At 29.7% G+C, this 13,418-nt stretch overlaps 1 pseudogene; it reads right to left on the reverse strand.

Moving 5' to 3' along the window:
• Nucleotides 1-8,059: 8,059 nt before the first annotated feature.
• On the reverse strand, nt 8,060-9,402 carry LOC129286139 (purine permease 21-like; annotated as a pseudogene).
• Nucleotides 9,403-13,418: the final 4,016 nt, after the last annotated feature.

Here is a 13,418-nt window from a genome sequence, read left to right on the forward strand (position 1 = left end):
ACTTTGTTGAAGTTAACTTAACATTTTATGAGCAGAAAAATATATGTAAAGCCAACTTAAGGTGCAGAGCATGAATCCTTTTGCTTACCTCATTAAGACATGAAATCGTTTAATTAAAAAAACAAGGAAAAGAAGATTTCTTAAACATGTAGTATTTATGCCATGAAACCAAAATAACATCATATATAGAAGGGGCATTAAACAACAACAAAAGAAAGTATGAAAATCATTAATAAGAAAATCACTATAGAAGCCAAAAACATGATTGTAGAAACAATACTATCACCATTTCCACCACAAGCAACCTAAAAATTGCACAAGTCAGTATGCAAATCTATCATGACATATTGAATAACCAAAAACAGGGTAAGAGAAAGAACTAAGACCTTAGCATTGTCTATATAGTTGTTTGATTATATTTTTATTCTCATTTTATTTTGCTGAGGCTACTGCAAACTTATATAAAATATAAATGAAAATAATTCAATCATGAACTTGGATACACAGATTGAACAAGGTATTAACTTTTGCATATCCTTTAATTAGCAAATCCAACCAAAAGCAAATAAGTAATATCAAACAGGATCAAATTCATATTCAATGGCAACATATAAATAACTGAGAATGAGTAATATTCAAGCTAAGGGAACCCAAATTTGACAAGAATGACACCAATGAGAGAGAAGGTGAGAGAAGGAGAAGAATGGTGGAAGCACCCAAAACAGAGGCTGTAATGCAAACAAAATAAATCTCACATCTGGAAACTAATCAACAATCCAACCGTTGAAAATGACGCATTAGATGTTCCAAACTATCTGACAAAATTTTAGCTTGATCCAACGGTTAATGAACCTGTAAGAGCAGATTTACTAAAACTGTCCTATGAATATGCGAAAATAACTTTGGAGGAAGGAGGAGAAGGATTTGGAGAAAATGGATCTTGGATTTTAGGTATCTTGTTTAGGGAGAAGGGATGAGGAGGAGGAGGAGGAGGACGGTAACACAATATGGAGGCGAGGAGAGAAGAAGACAAGGAGGAAAATGATGCAAACACGTTCTGTGCGGGAACAATGATGAGAACTAAAACTTTAAATGACTTTTTACATCGGGTAGAAAAGCACCCGATGTAAAAAGTGTGTATTTTTTTAATTTTTTAAAAATTTAAAGTACTTTCTACATCGGGTAGAAAAGCACCCGATGTAAAAAGTGTGTATTTTTTTAATTTTTTTAAAAATTTAAAGTACTTTTTACATCGGGTAGAAAAGCACCCAATGTAAAAAGTATACTTTCTACATCGGGTGCTTTTCTATTCGATGTAAAAAGTATACTTTCTACATCGGGTGCTTTTCTATTCGATGTAGAAAGTACTTTTTACATCGGGTGAAAAAGCACCCGATGTAAAAAGTACTTTCTACATCGAATAGAAAAGCACCCGATGTCACCTGATGTAAAAAGTCTAATAGTCATGGCTAATATTACAAAATTGTCACCGCCTGAATTTTTTACATCGTTTGCCTTCCAACCGATATAAAAAGTCTCCTGCAAAAGCTAAATTTTGTACTAGTGAGGTTGTCAAAAATATGTGCGGTCATTTTTATAAATATTAGTTTAATATTAGGGGAAAACTTCCTTTCCATTAATGTAAGTTTAATACTTATCTCCTCTGATGTATTTCTATTAATTTATCCTCATAGCAATATGCCTCAAGGCCGAGACTTTGTTGTGTGTGTGTGTAGAATGTTCAGACTAGAAAGCGTTGGAAGATCATATTGTAGTTATATTCCTATAATTACTTTCTCCTCTGGCCTGGCGTACATAAATTCCTTAACTGGCGTACATCATATATTGTTGATCTGTATTAAAATTGTTGTGCTTATCTTATCTTCTTCGTACGTGCAACAGCATGGGAGTTAATGGCACTTAAGTTCTTTGCTCTATGAGATTTGACAGAACATTCAAAAGGCACATGTTTTTTCCACAACCGAGGTTTTGCAAGTTTATGAAGTCTTTGGAAATGCAAAATATAATTAATTATTAGGATAGGAATTTTATCTTAGTGTAGGATAGCTTGTATGGCTCTCTATAAGATTGAAATTATTCAATGGTTTAAAACTATTTATAATTATGTTAAACTTTTACATATATATTACCTGACCCTTGGTGACGAGAAGATTACAAAAATAAGAAAATTGATAGTTCAAACCAATCAGAAAAATGATTTGTACTGTTTGGGAAATTGAAAATGATATATTAAATATTAAATAGCCATAAGAGATATATTATAGGAAGAATTACAATTAGGTCTCATACAAAAAAAAAAATCATTGCAAAGTCCATTGGCAACTAAATTAAATTATGTTGACAACACAATTAGCTGTTAATACAATTTAATTTAATTATCAATAAATTTTATAGTAATTAATTTTCTTATGTTGGACTTCAATATAATTCTCCCTATATTGTAGTTATTATTATAAATAATTAAACATAGATGTCTTGAAAAGATAAAACCGACAAAAAAAATAAAGGACAAATAAAAAGGAGATGTGTGCGTGCGTGCGTGTGTAACGTAACAATAGAAAAACGAAAGTAACCCATATATAATCTATAATTAAAGCCAGCACACTTAAAATACTTGACTAAAAAAATACTTAAACATTTAAAAACTGGTTTGTTGCTAAGTGACCTTTTGAGCTGGTTTCAGAGGCAAGCATGGCCCATTCAACAATCAATATCTTCTAATGGTGAACCTGATCATTTAACAATACCTAACGATGGGATTGATGTTTGGGAAATAGATCCTGCACATTTGAAATTTGGAAGTAAAATTGCATCTGGATCAATCATATGGTGATATATATGCGAGTATTTATGTATCAAAATAATTCTTTTTTTTTGGTACAAAATATTTTCTAATTATATAATTGATATTAATGTTCAATTAACCATCATTTAAAAATATCTGATTTAAAGGTGTTGTTGCCCAGGAAGTCTATATCATGAGGTTTGTGTTAGTTTTGCACTTATTGGCCCTTGGAGATCTATATACCTATTTATTGAGAAAGATTCAATACGGCCATGCACTGGGAAAATTCTTTAATGGAAATTTTTTGTGCTATTGGAGCCCTGTGTTTCATTTAACCTCAGCCATTTAAATTTGACTATGCATCTCCATTTTTAAACGGTCTGTTCTTTGTTGGTCATTGAGCAACAAAATCATATAATTATTGCTATTGTTGCTGTGGAGATTGGGAGAGCAAGAATTTAGTAAAAAAGGAAAGGACCAAACATGGAAAAACGGAAGGACTCTGTTTTGTAGATAGAATAAGTAACATCTACCTTTATAAATAAGAAGTTTTTGTATTTGTCTGCAAAATATACAGGTTGACAATCATCATGCTGATAATTGAATGAATTATGTAATTTGTTTGAAGTGTTGATTTTCCTCTCAGATGGTGGTTTCACAACTGTACAATATTTTAGTAATAAAAATCATCTGAAGTATTCCCGGGTTGTTTCTAAAAAGAGATTGCGCACTTGTGCTCTTACCCAGTCAATTATCAATTCAAAGATGAATATATAAGTAATGGTTGGATATAAAATTACACCCTGGCTATGAAAAATATTTGGCATAATATTGAATACATAATGATCATATTTTGTTATTTTATAAAATTTATTTTTAAGATATATAATTAAAAAGAAATATACTTTTGAAAATGTGTTTGAAATCAATATATCATAAAAAAAAATATAGGGAGGAGCATTGAGAATTAATAAATATTCTATAAATATAACTAAATTTTTTTCTCTGTCTACCCTGTAAATAAAATCAGAGGGATATCAGTGTTCATATAAACAGTACCAGCCTGAAATAAAGTGCAGGCTCAAATATTGGCTTTTGTGCATTAAACGTCTTTTTTTCCCCGAGTCTTGTTGCGTCTTTTTTAACCCTCTCCCAAGAGTCACATGACTTTGTCGGTGCCACTCCACAAATAAAAATTGCAAATTTATACATCTTCTTTTATATTTATAAATTACTTTTAATATATTTTATTAATATAAAAAAAATTTTAAAATTTATTAATTTATTTTAAGATTTAATAAATTTTTAACTTTATTTCTATTAAATATATACAATTTAATAATATATTTTTTTAATATTTAATAAAAAATAAAAAATTATTATAAAAATTTAATGATATAACTTATTTATAAAATTAAAAAAAATTCTTTTCTTCCGATCTTATAAGTAGGATCCGAGTAGGTCGTTCTTATCCCATTTTTCTTGTCCGCGCCTTCCCTTTCTCTCCTCTGCAGAGATGATGCAAAACACGAACTTCACCATTGCCGTCCATTAGAGCCAGTTCCTTCGTCCTCATTCTCTTCTTCTCTATCGAAACCACCAAGGAGCATTAAGTTTCAGATTGGGTCATGGGTTTTTCTTTCTCACTTGGAGTGTTGTCAGAACTGCTCACATCGCTCTTCACGTCTTTCCTTACTGTTCTTTGCGTCCTCCATTCGGTGCCCTCCATTTTTCATGCCTGTCGAACAACATCTGAGAGTGAGTAAATGTGCTTTTGGTGACTCCATATCTTCCCTGAGAAGGAAACGAGGGCTTGGTGAGTGGAGTCACCATGGATGCCATTGCATGTGGAGATGAAGGCGTTGCCTTAGCCCACTAATAGCTTTGCTTCCTCTTCTTGCTTCTGGCAAAAAGAAATCCCGCAAAGATATGATTCAACTGAAATCCCGCATCTTGAGTGCAACGGATGCGGCTACGGCTAGGTGATCTATATCGTGCTATGAAACAAGTTTATATCAATTTCTTTGAATCTTCTCCTTCCTTTTGCTGCATCATTTGGGAGGTATGTCCCAGCTTGGTGATTTTCTTTTTTGTTTTCTTTCCTTTATCTCTTTCATTGCAATCTCGACTCTTCTTCTTTAATCCTTCATTAAATTCACTTCGGCTTCATATTCTTTTTGTTCTTAAATTAATAACTCAGGTAAAGATAAACAAATTTCAAGCTTGGATTCTGCTTTCTAACATGAAAGAGATATAAAATTAGTGACTGAAAGGCTCATGCTAAAATTATTTCTAGAAATCATAGTTCGCGATTAAAATTTTGATTGAACCCGTTCTTTTTCTTATCTTTTTGGCTTTTGGATCAAGAGAAGTAACAAGTACGTAGAAGATGATTAGTAGTCTGAATTTGGGCATCATTGTTTTTTCACCTTCTCTATAACTTTGCAGAGAAATACGCAATGGCTGCAGAAAGACTGATGAAGGAAGATAAAATGTATAGGGGGGAAAATACACAAGAGAGCTTTGATTGATGCTATATATTGAACTTGCACCTAACTATTCACATCCAAGAATATAAAGGAACTATTTTTTCTTTTTTGGGAAAAGAAACCATGAAAAGTAAAGTCTAAGCATCGCATCCACTGTCATGACTATGAATGCAACGTTAGCATATAAAAAGGCAATGCATAAACGTCTCTAACGGCAGAGCAAGACCCAAAAAATTGCAAATATTTATTTACTAAATTTGATAAGAATTTAATGGTATTTTAGATTATTAAATAGTGAAATTATGGTAATAGTTATTTAGGCTTGCAAGTTGTTTACTAAATGGAGACTAACAGTAATGTTAATAGTTATTTACTAAATCAGATAACACTTTTAAATATATTCTTTCAGCCAAGTGAAAAATTAAACATTAACTAACAAAACACTAATCCGATCGAAATGGACTGGTACAAGTCCAGCAGAAGACTTTTCGAGTCTTATTCATGTTTTATAGTCAAAGGGACAGAGAGAGATAGACAAAAGGGATATGCTTTATATTTCTAATTTCTTTTCGAGTCTTCATTCCATTCTTTTACTTGATCTATTTGTTTTTTTTTTTAAGACCTAAAATAAGTTCCATTTTTCATCTTTTTAGGTTTGAAGGAAATGCTATACTGTCTAAGAAATTCTTATTAGTCAGATTTTTTTCCTCCTTCATTTTAATTGCATTGTGAGTATAATGTGATTTAAATACCTGTTAGTGATTATTATTGTAATTTTTTTATAATATTTATTTGAAAAACTCTTAAAGCGAGTAACGAGTACAATGAAGTGTGTGCTGTTCGTGTATCGGATGGGGAGTAAATGCTAAAGTTTGTGTTAAGAATGAAATGAATGTGCAAACTTTTTGGTTTTGCACTAACGCTGAATATTATATTATGTTATATTAAATCACTAATTAGAAAGGACTTATTCATAGATTTTGTTTCACTTTTTTAATGTTTTATTTATTCAACTATTTAAGATGGACATGCCTTTTTTTTGGGAGGGGTGGGAGTCAAAATTTACCTTGTTATAAAGCTATTAAGAACTTAATTTTGAAAATTAAATTAAATTTTCACGCAAGGAGATGAACAAACATTGTTAATTGTTTTCCTATTTTCACATGTACAAACATTTTTGAATCACATTTACATCATTGTAATAAAAAAAACGGTTTTTTTTTTTACATTTTAATTGCTCACCTAATTTATCATAACATAGGTAAATCTAATGTAATAATTTTATATTTTAATTAATTCAAGTAATTGATTATGAAGTTATTGCTTTGTTCCAACAACCATGAAGTATGGGCTTCCTGTGCACTTGAGCAATACAGGGGGCAGATAAACTTGTTATAATTAACGAGGAAAAAGTTTAGAACAAAGTGAATAATAGATATAAACAAGTTTAATGTTAGAAAGTGCGTGTAGGATATACATGTAGTACAACCCTCTTTTTTTTTTTTTTTGGGCCTAGGAGAAGGAATGAGCAAACATGATTTTAAAATTTAGTTGTGTGGAAAGCCATCATATATTTTGGACCAACTTGAATAAATTTTTTATAATCCAATTTTCAAAAACAAATAATTTCAACTGGCATCATGCTTAAAAGAGGCTTTTCACTAAATATCTTGCGCATTATTTTTGGGAGGTTTTATTATATTTTGTCAAATGCTGCAATTCTTTTATGATGAGGATATACTAATTAAAAGTTCTTTTAAAAATGAGTGAAAATGTCAGCTTTAAATTTAAATGTGTTGAATTTCTTTTATACTAAACTAAATGAAATTGTCCTATTTTGTATTTTTAAATTTCAATTGTGTTGGAAGTAATTATTTTCTTAATCAATTATTCATCCGAAAGAATGAGGCAGCTCAAAAGATGATAGGGAGTTCCAGATACAGATAAAATATCTTGAAACTTTCTATCACAAACAAATTTCTTCAAGAATTTATATTCTATGAAGATTAGATTGCAACAGCATATACTTCAACCTGCCTCAATGAATCAGGCATAATTGAAGAGGGGGGCACATTAATTATTTCTGCCGTAGGTTAATGCAAGCTTTAAACTTTACTTTGTTACAAAGTTACCATGAAAAACTTGATTCCAAAAGTTGACTACATGTTTAAGAAAAGAGATGAATATTGTTAATTATTTTCTTTTTTCACTTGCACAAACATTTTTTTATGTTTACATTATCATAATAAAAACTGTTTTTGTACATCTCAAATGATCAGAAAATGGATTGCAACATGATTATTTTCCCATATCATTTGTATAAGTGCATAAGTAAATATAATGCAATAATGTATCAAAAAATATAATGCAATAATTTGATATTTTAATTAATCCAAATAATTTGGTATGAAATCATTGCTCCCTTGTAACAGCCATAAAGTTTATGAAATAATAAGATTTTTTTAATTAAAGCACACTATTAAATAAAAGCAAACATAAAAAAAGTGTATAATTTTAATTTACTAACTCACTGAGGAATATGATATAATTCAATTAAAAATACTTTATAGTTATAATATTAAACAAAGGGAGTACCTATTAATTCCATGCATAGGCAGGCACTTTCATTGGCTAGGAATTATTTTGTATTCTTCAAACATCAAACTCTAAATAAAGCAGGAGACACCCCATCTCTCTAGAGATCCATCAACTCTAATTCTATAAATTAAGTAAAAGCGCTCATTAATCTATTTAATTCTCGTTATTACATTGAAATATTTAACCGTGTGTCCAGTTCATCCATTGATTCATTTTCATTCTCCTCTTCTGAGGTTGAATTTGTACAAGAATCTCCAGTATTTCTGACTTCAATATTGGACTCAACTACTTCATCCAGAAACTGCTGATACGTGTACGAACAAAAGCCCCAAAGAGCAAGCACCAAGGAGATTGCCTTCAACCCATGCATTGTATCATGGAAGATAATCACACCCAAAATAGGCACAATGGGAAGACCCACAATACTTACGGCATTAGAGAACACAGAGGACACCTCCAGAATCAAACCCAAACACCCCACTGTGTAAAGCTGCCATGTTATAGCAGTGCAGCTCAAATTCATCACATAACTTGCCTTCCCCATCTCATACTCCTCCATTTCTGCCTTCAAACCTCTGAAATCCCCACTACCAAATAACCCCATCAGTGTAGCCAAAGTTGCAGCAAGTGAGTGATACACTAACATGTCCAACACCATCCTGAAACTTTCCTTTCTCAGAACCTTGCTGAACGCATACTGTGTCAGAGAAAATTCAAGTCCATACCCAGCTGAAGCTCCAACTGTGCATATGAAGCCTATTACATACTTCTTTCTTGAAACTTGTGTGGTTGATTCTGAAGAATAAGAAGAAGGTTCAAACACAAGGAGGATGGAGGAGATTGTAAGAAGGACTAGACAGTTTATGATGTAAGGTGTGAATTTCTGTGAGTTAAGAAAGAAGGAGAAGAGTGCAGTGAAGGCTAATTCTAATGAGCAAATGATAGAATATGTAGAAACAGGAAGATATGAGAGACCAACAGAGGATAAGTAGCAGTCTAAGGCAACAAGAAGGCCAAGGGAGACATACACAGATGCTAGCATTGAAACAGAAGGTTGTTTATGATTGTGAATGACATTTGTTGTAGTGGGTTGTTTGGAAGCAGGAATACAATAAAATGGAGGAGAATAGGGAAACCCACAAGCTGGACAAGTGTCCCCATCCATTTGCTCTTTCCACCTTGTTGGTAGTACTGTCTTGCCAACAGTGTTGCAGCTGATTGGGCCAGTAACACAAGAGAAACATACAAGGCTATTTTTAACCAACGATGAAGATGTCTCTTTTGGCTCCTGATTCTAGCCCTTGCTTGATTATAGAGATTATCACCAGTATCCACATTCAACTTTGTTTCTTTGGCACTATCAATTTCATTAGCTGTATGTAAAGTAGAACATTAGACATTGGTTTAGCAAATTTTACAGTAGAGATATCAGAATTTTTGTCTTGAAGAAGAAATTGAGAATTTTGACTTACTTGTTGCCTGGAGCTGCGCTTGTTGTAGTTGTTCCATGTGCCAAATGTGAAGAATAAGATTCAGAAGAAGAGAGAAGAGGGGGAATGAGTGAGAGTAATGAGTTTGGGTACAAAGATGGAATGGATGGTCGACTCTGCGGTGCAAGCTCTTGCGACATATTAATAGCCATTCGAAGCATATTAATTTGAACCACGAGGTCATATGTATTTAATGTAAACTTAATTAGTTTTTTATTATCAATATTAAAAAAAATTCTCTCTCTTTGATTGGAGGACCAGAGAATATAATATATACTCTACTAATATTATCATTACTCAATAACAACATTGTTTAGGGGGGGAAAATTGCACATTTAGTTTTGGGTGATATATTAATGTTTTATTTTCAATCAAATCAATATATTTGTATTTTTTATATATTATTTATTTTATAACGATTTTGCTGTTAATATTATGAACTATAAAAAATTCATATGTTTTGATTTAATTAGACAAAAGTATATAAAGTATATAAGATTAAGTATATAAATAATTTCCTATTTTTATTCAAAAATACACCAGGTATTTTTTATCTAAATATTTTTCTTTTGCATTCATTCTATTATGTATACTAAATGAGTCTTTAAGTATATTATCTTTTAGTTATATTTTGATATACTATTTTAAAATATTGTAGTGTAGTATTGAAAAGATAATGAAACTTGACAATGTGATGTAATTAGGGTTAAGGTGAATTTTTATCTTTGATTTTTTTTAACACACGCTGGTCATTCTAAAGAGGATGGCACAATGTTTTGTTGCTTAAGTATTAAAAAGGGTGTAAGTTGCCCCTTATAAGTTAAATGTCTTTGTTGTTATTATTAATTGATTAAAAAATTATAAATAAGTTTCCTAAAAAATTAATATTGATTAAGTTCTCAAAATTACAAATAAATGTTAAGTAACTAATGTTATTTATTTCTCATATAAAAGATTAAAATATAATTTTAATCAACTACTTTGACTAGTTAATCGATAGTTTTTAAATTATTATTGCTAGCAACAATATTAAAATTGATAATTCGACAAGTCAAACTTATTTAAATTAAGTTTAAAATAATTGAACATATAAAAAAGTTCATATAGTAAAGTTCAACTATAACACTTCAGGTTTTTGGTCTGGCTTGAATACCCAAGTTGTTAATAGTTTTTTTTTAATTTTTAACCAATTTCAATTGGGGTTAATATATAATTTGAAACTTGAATTATAGCTTTAAGAATTATAGCTTTAAAGGAAATTTGAACCTTAAACTCTTATTTGGTACTCTCTTCATCTCAATTTATAAAGCACTTTTAGATAAAATCTCATATACCAATAAAGTTCATTAAATACACTTTACAATCTTATTGTTTCAAGACAAAAATTTAAAATTTTAAAAATACTATTATTTAATACTCCATTGACAAAAGAATATTGAAGAGAGAGAATATATGGAAAGGGTAATATTGAAAAAGCAACATTAATAAAATTTTATTTTATCAAAGTGTCTTATATTTTGGGCACTGAATCTTTCTTAAAAATTTCTTATAATTTGAGACGGAATAAGTACATTCTCAAATTAAACAATTAAAGATAGTGAAATTTTACCCTACCGTTAAATTGAAGCAAGCATCCATTGTTTTTTTTTTAAATAAGCTTTAATGTGTAATTTTTACCAAATTTTACTATCAACCTCTCTCCAACTCTCTTTTGAGTAAAATTATATATTAGGTCCCATTTTTTAAAAAATAATGGATTCTTACTTTAATTTAATTGTGAGAGAAAAATTGCTCTAATTTTAAATGTTTGGAGTTTAAAATGTACCAAATAAAAATTTAAGATTCAAATCACTCTTGAACCTATAATTTATGCTCCAAATTACATATTAACCCTTTCAATTTTTACCTTAAAAATTAAAAAATTTCAACCAATACAACACTACAAGATACCTTTTTTTACCTACCCTTGCTTATGTGAGACCAAATAATAAAAGAGTAAAAATGAAAGTCTATGAAATAACCACTTGCATTTATCTTTTTCTTAACATTTTCAAAAAAAAAAATCAAAACAATTATTGGAACATTAAGTCTTTATCTAGGAAAGCCGTGAGGACAAAAGTAAAGGTTGAAATAAAAGGTTAATTTCATTTTATTAATAAAAAAATTAGTATTCAAGCTAAACTCATACAAATTTGAGCTTATTTGACAAGCCCGAATAAGCTAGAATAAAAAAAAAATCTAAAGTTTTAAACTTGACTCTAAAATTTTAAGAATTTTTCAGTTGGCCTATAAAACTTGAGTCGAACTTGAATTATCAGCTTTAAATAATATTGATAATTTCAACATCATAGAAGATATTGAGAATTTTGACTTGCTCATTACCTGGAGCTGCCTTGTGGGCGTAGTTGTTCCATGTGCCAAATGTGAAGAAGAAAGAAAAGAGAGTGAGTTACTGAGCGTCACTAATGAGTTTGGCCTTGGCTACAAAAGTTGTGGTGCAAACTCATGCAATATATTAATATCTCATCGAATGATGTAAATTCGGACCAAGTGAGGACGTATGTTTTCAAAGAAGCCTTAATTAGTTTTGTCTTATCAATAATAGAAAAGATTCTCTCTCTTATTTGAAGACAGAGAGTATACAATGCTACCAAAACTAGAATCTATTGTTACAAATGCAAATCTGGCCAACACCTAGAGTATCATCTAGAGTATCACCTTGCAAGAGCTTTCTCAAATCGTCCGATGAATGATCCACGTTATGCACACCCATATCCAGGCAATAGTATAAGACACCAACTTTAACTAATTTTGTGTTTATTAACAAATGGTAATTGTATTTAAAATTGTTAAAAATACATGTAACTTTTCAATTTTTCCTTGTTTACAATTAATAGCCATAAGAAATTGTCATATATGAATTCAAACAACAATAAACAAGGGCTAAGATTGAAAAAAAAAATTAATTATCCTAACTTTGCCTTATATTAAATACTATAAAAGAGATTTCAAAATTTGTCTCATATTAAAGATAGGGACGAGTATATATTAAAAAAATATATATATTTAGCATTATATACTCAAACTTCTTATTTTCAATGAATCTTTAAATATATCATCTTAAATAAATGAGCAAATTAATCCTTGAACTTTAAATCAAGTAACACCATATACTTTAAACTCGTTTATTGTGTAAATTATTCTCTTAACTTTGAAAAAGATGTAATCTTGTCCCTATTGTTAAAAAAAATTAATTTGATCATTAACTAACTAGAAAATGACCCAAAAGAACCTAAAAAATTACAATAAATGCCGACAAAAATTATAGACAATGATCTAAAAAATTATACAAAATATCAAAAAAATTGATCCTTTTCTATAGTTTTTGATGTCATTTTATAATCAACAAATAGTCAAAGTTAAATTTTGTTAATAACAATTTGTATAATAAATGAGTTTAGGGTCTATGACGCTACTAGATCTAAAATTTAAGACATAATTTACTCATTTATTCTATTATCTTTTAATTATATTTTGATATAGCATTTGAAAATAATGTTGGATTGAAAAGATAACTTGATAGGAAATGTTATCTGACTTAATATACTTTTACCCTTAAATTATTTAAGGTATACTAATCACCCTGAAGTCAAAGATGACAAAATGTCACGTTTTATGCATTAAAAAAATTGAATTGTTGCCTATATGTTAAACACCCATTATTTTGATTGTTTGTCAACCAAGAAAATTATAGAAAAAGCCCTAGAAAATTATAAATAAGCATTTTATAAAATTTAATATTGATTAAATTTTTAAAATTACAACTAAATGCCCAGATTTGTAATTCCTGGAAGATTAGTAAATCTCAAAAGTTGAGTTGTAAATTGTGTTTATGGGTTTGTAAATAACAATGATATCTAAGTTATTAAATATTGAAATATTAATATTTTAATAAGATATTGTTAAAAGAAAAATATTTTTTAATTGTTTACCAACATTGTGACCAGCAAAATAGTCACCCATTAACCAGTCAAA

The sequence above is a fragment of the Prosopis cineraria genome, unplaced genomic scaffold (genome assembly GCF_029017545.1).
Source record: "Prosopis cineraria cultivar Desert tree isolate PC_DT_omini unplaced genomic scaffold, ASM2901754v1 PC11, whole genome shotgun sequence".
Lineage (NCBI taxonomy): Eukaryota > Viridiplantae > Streptophyta > Magnoliopsida > Fabales > Fabaceae > Prosopis > Prosopis cineraria.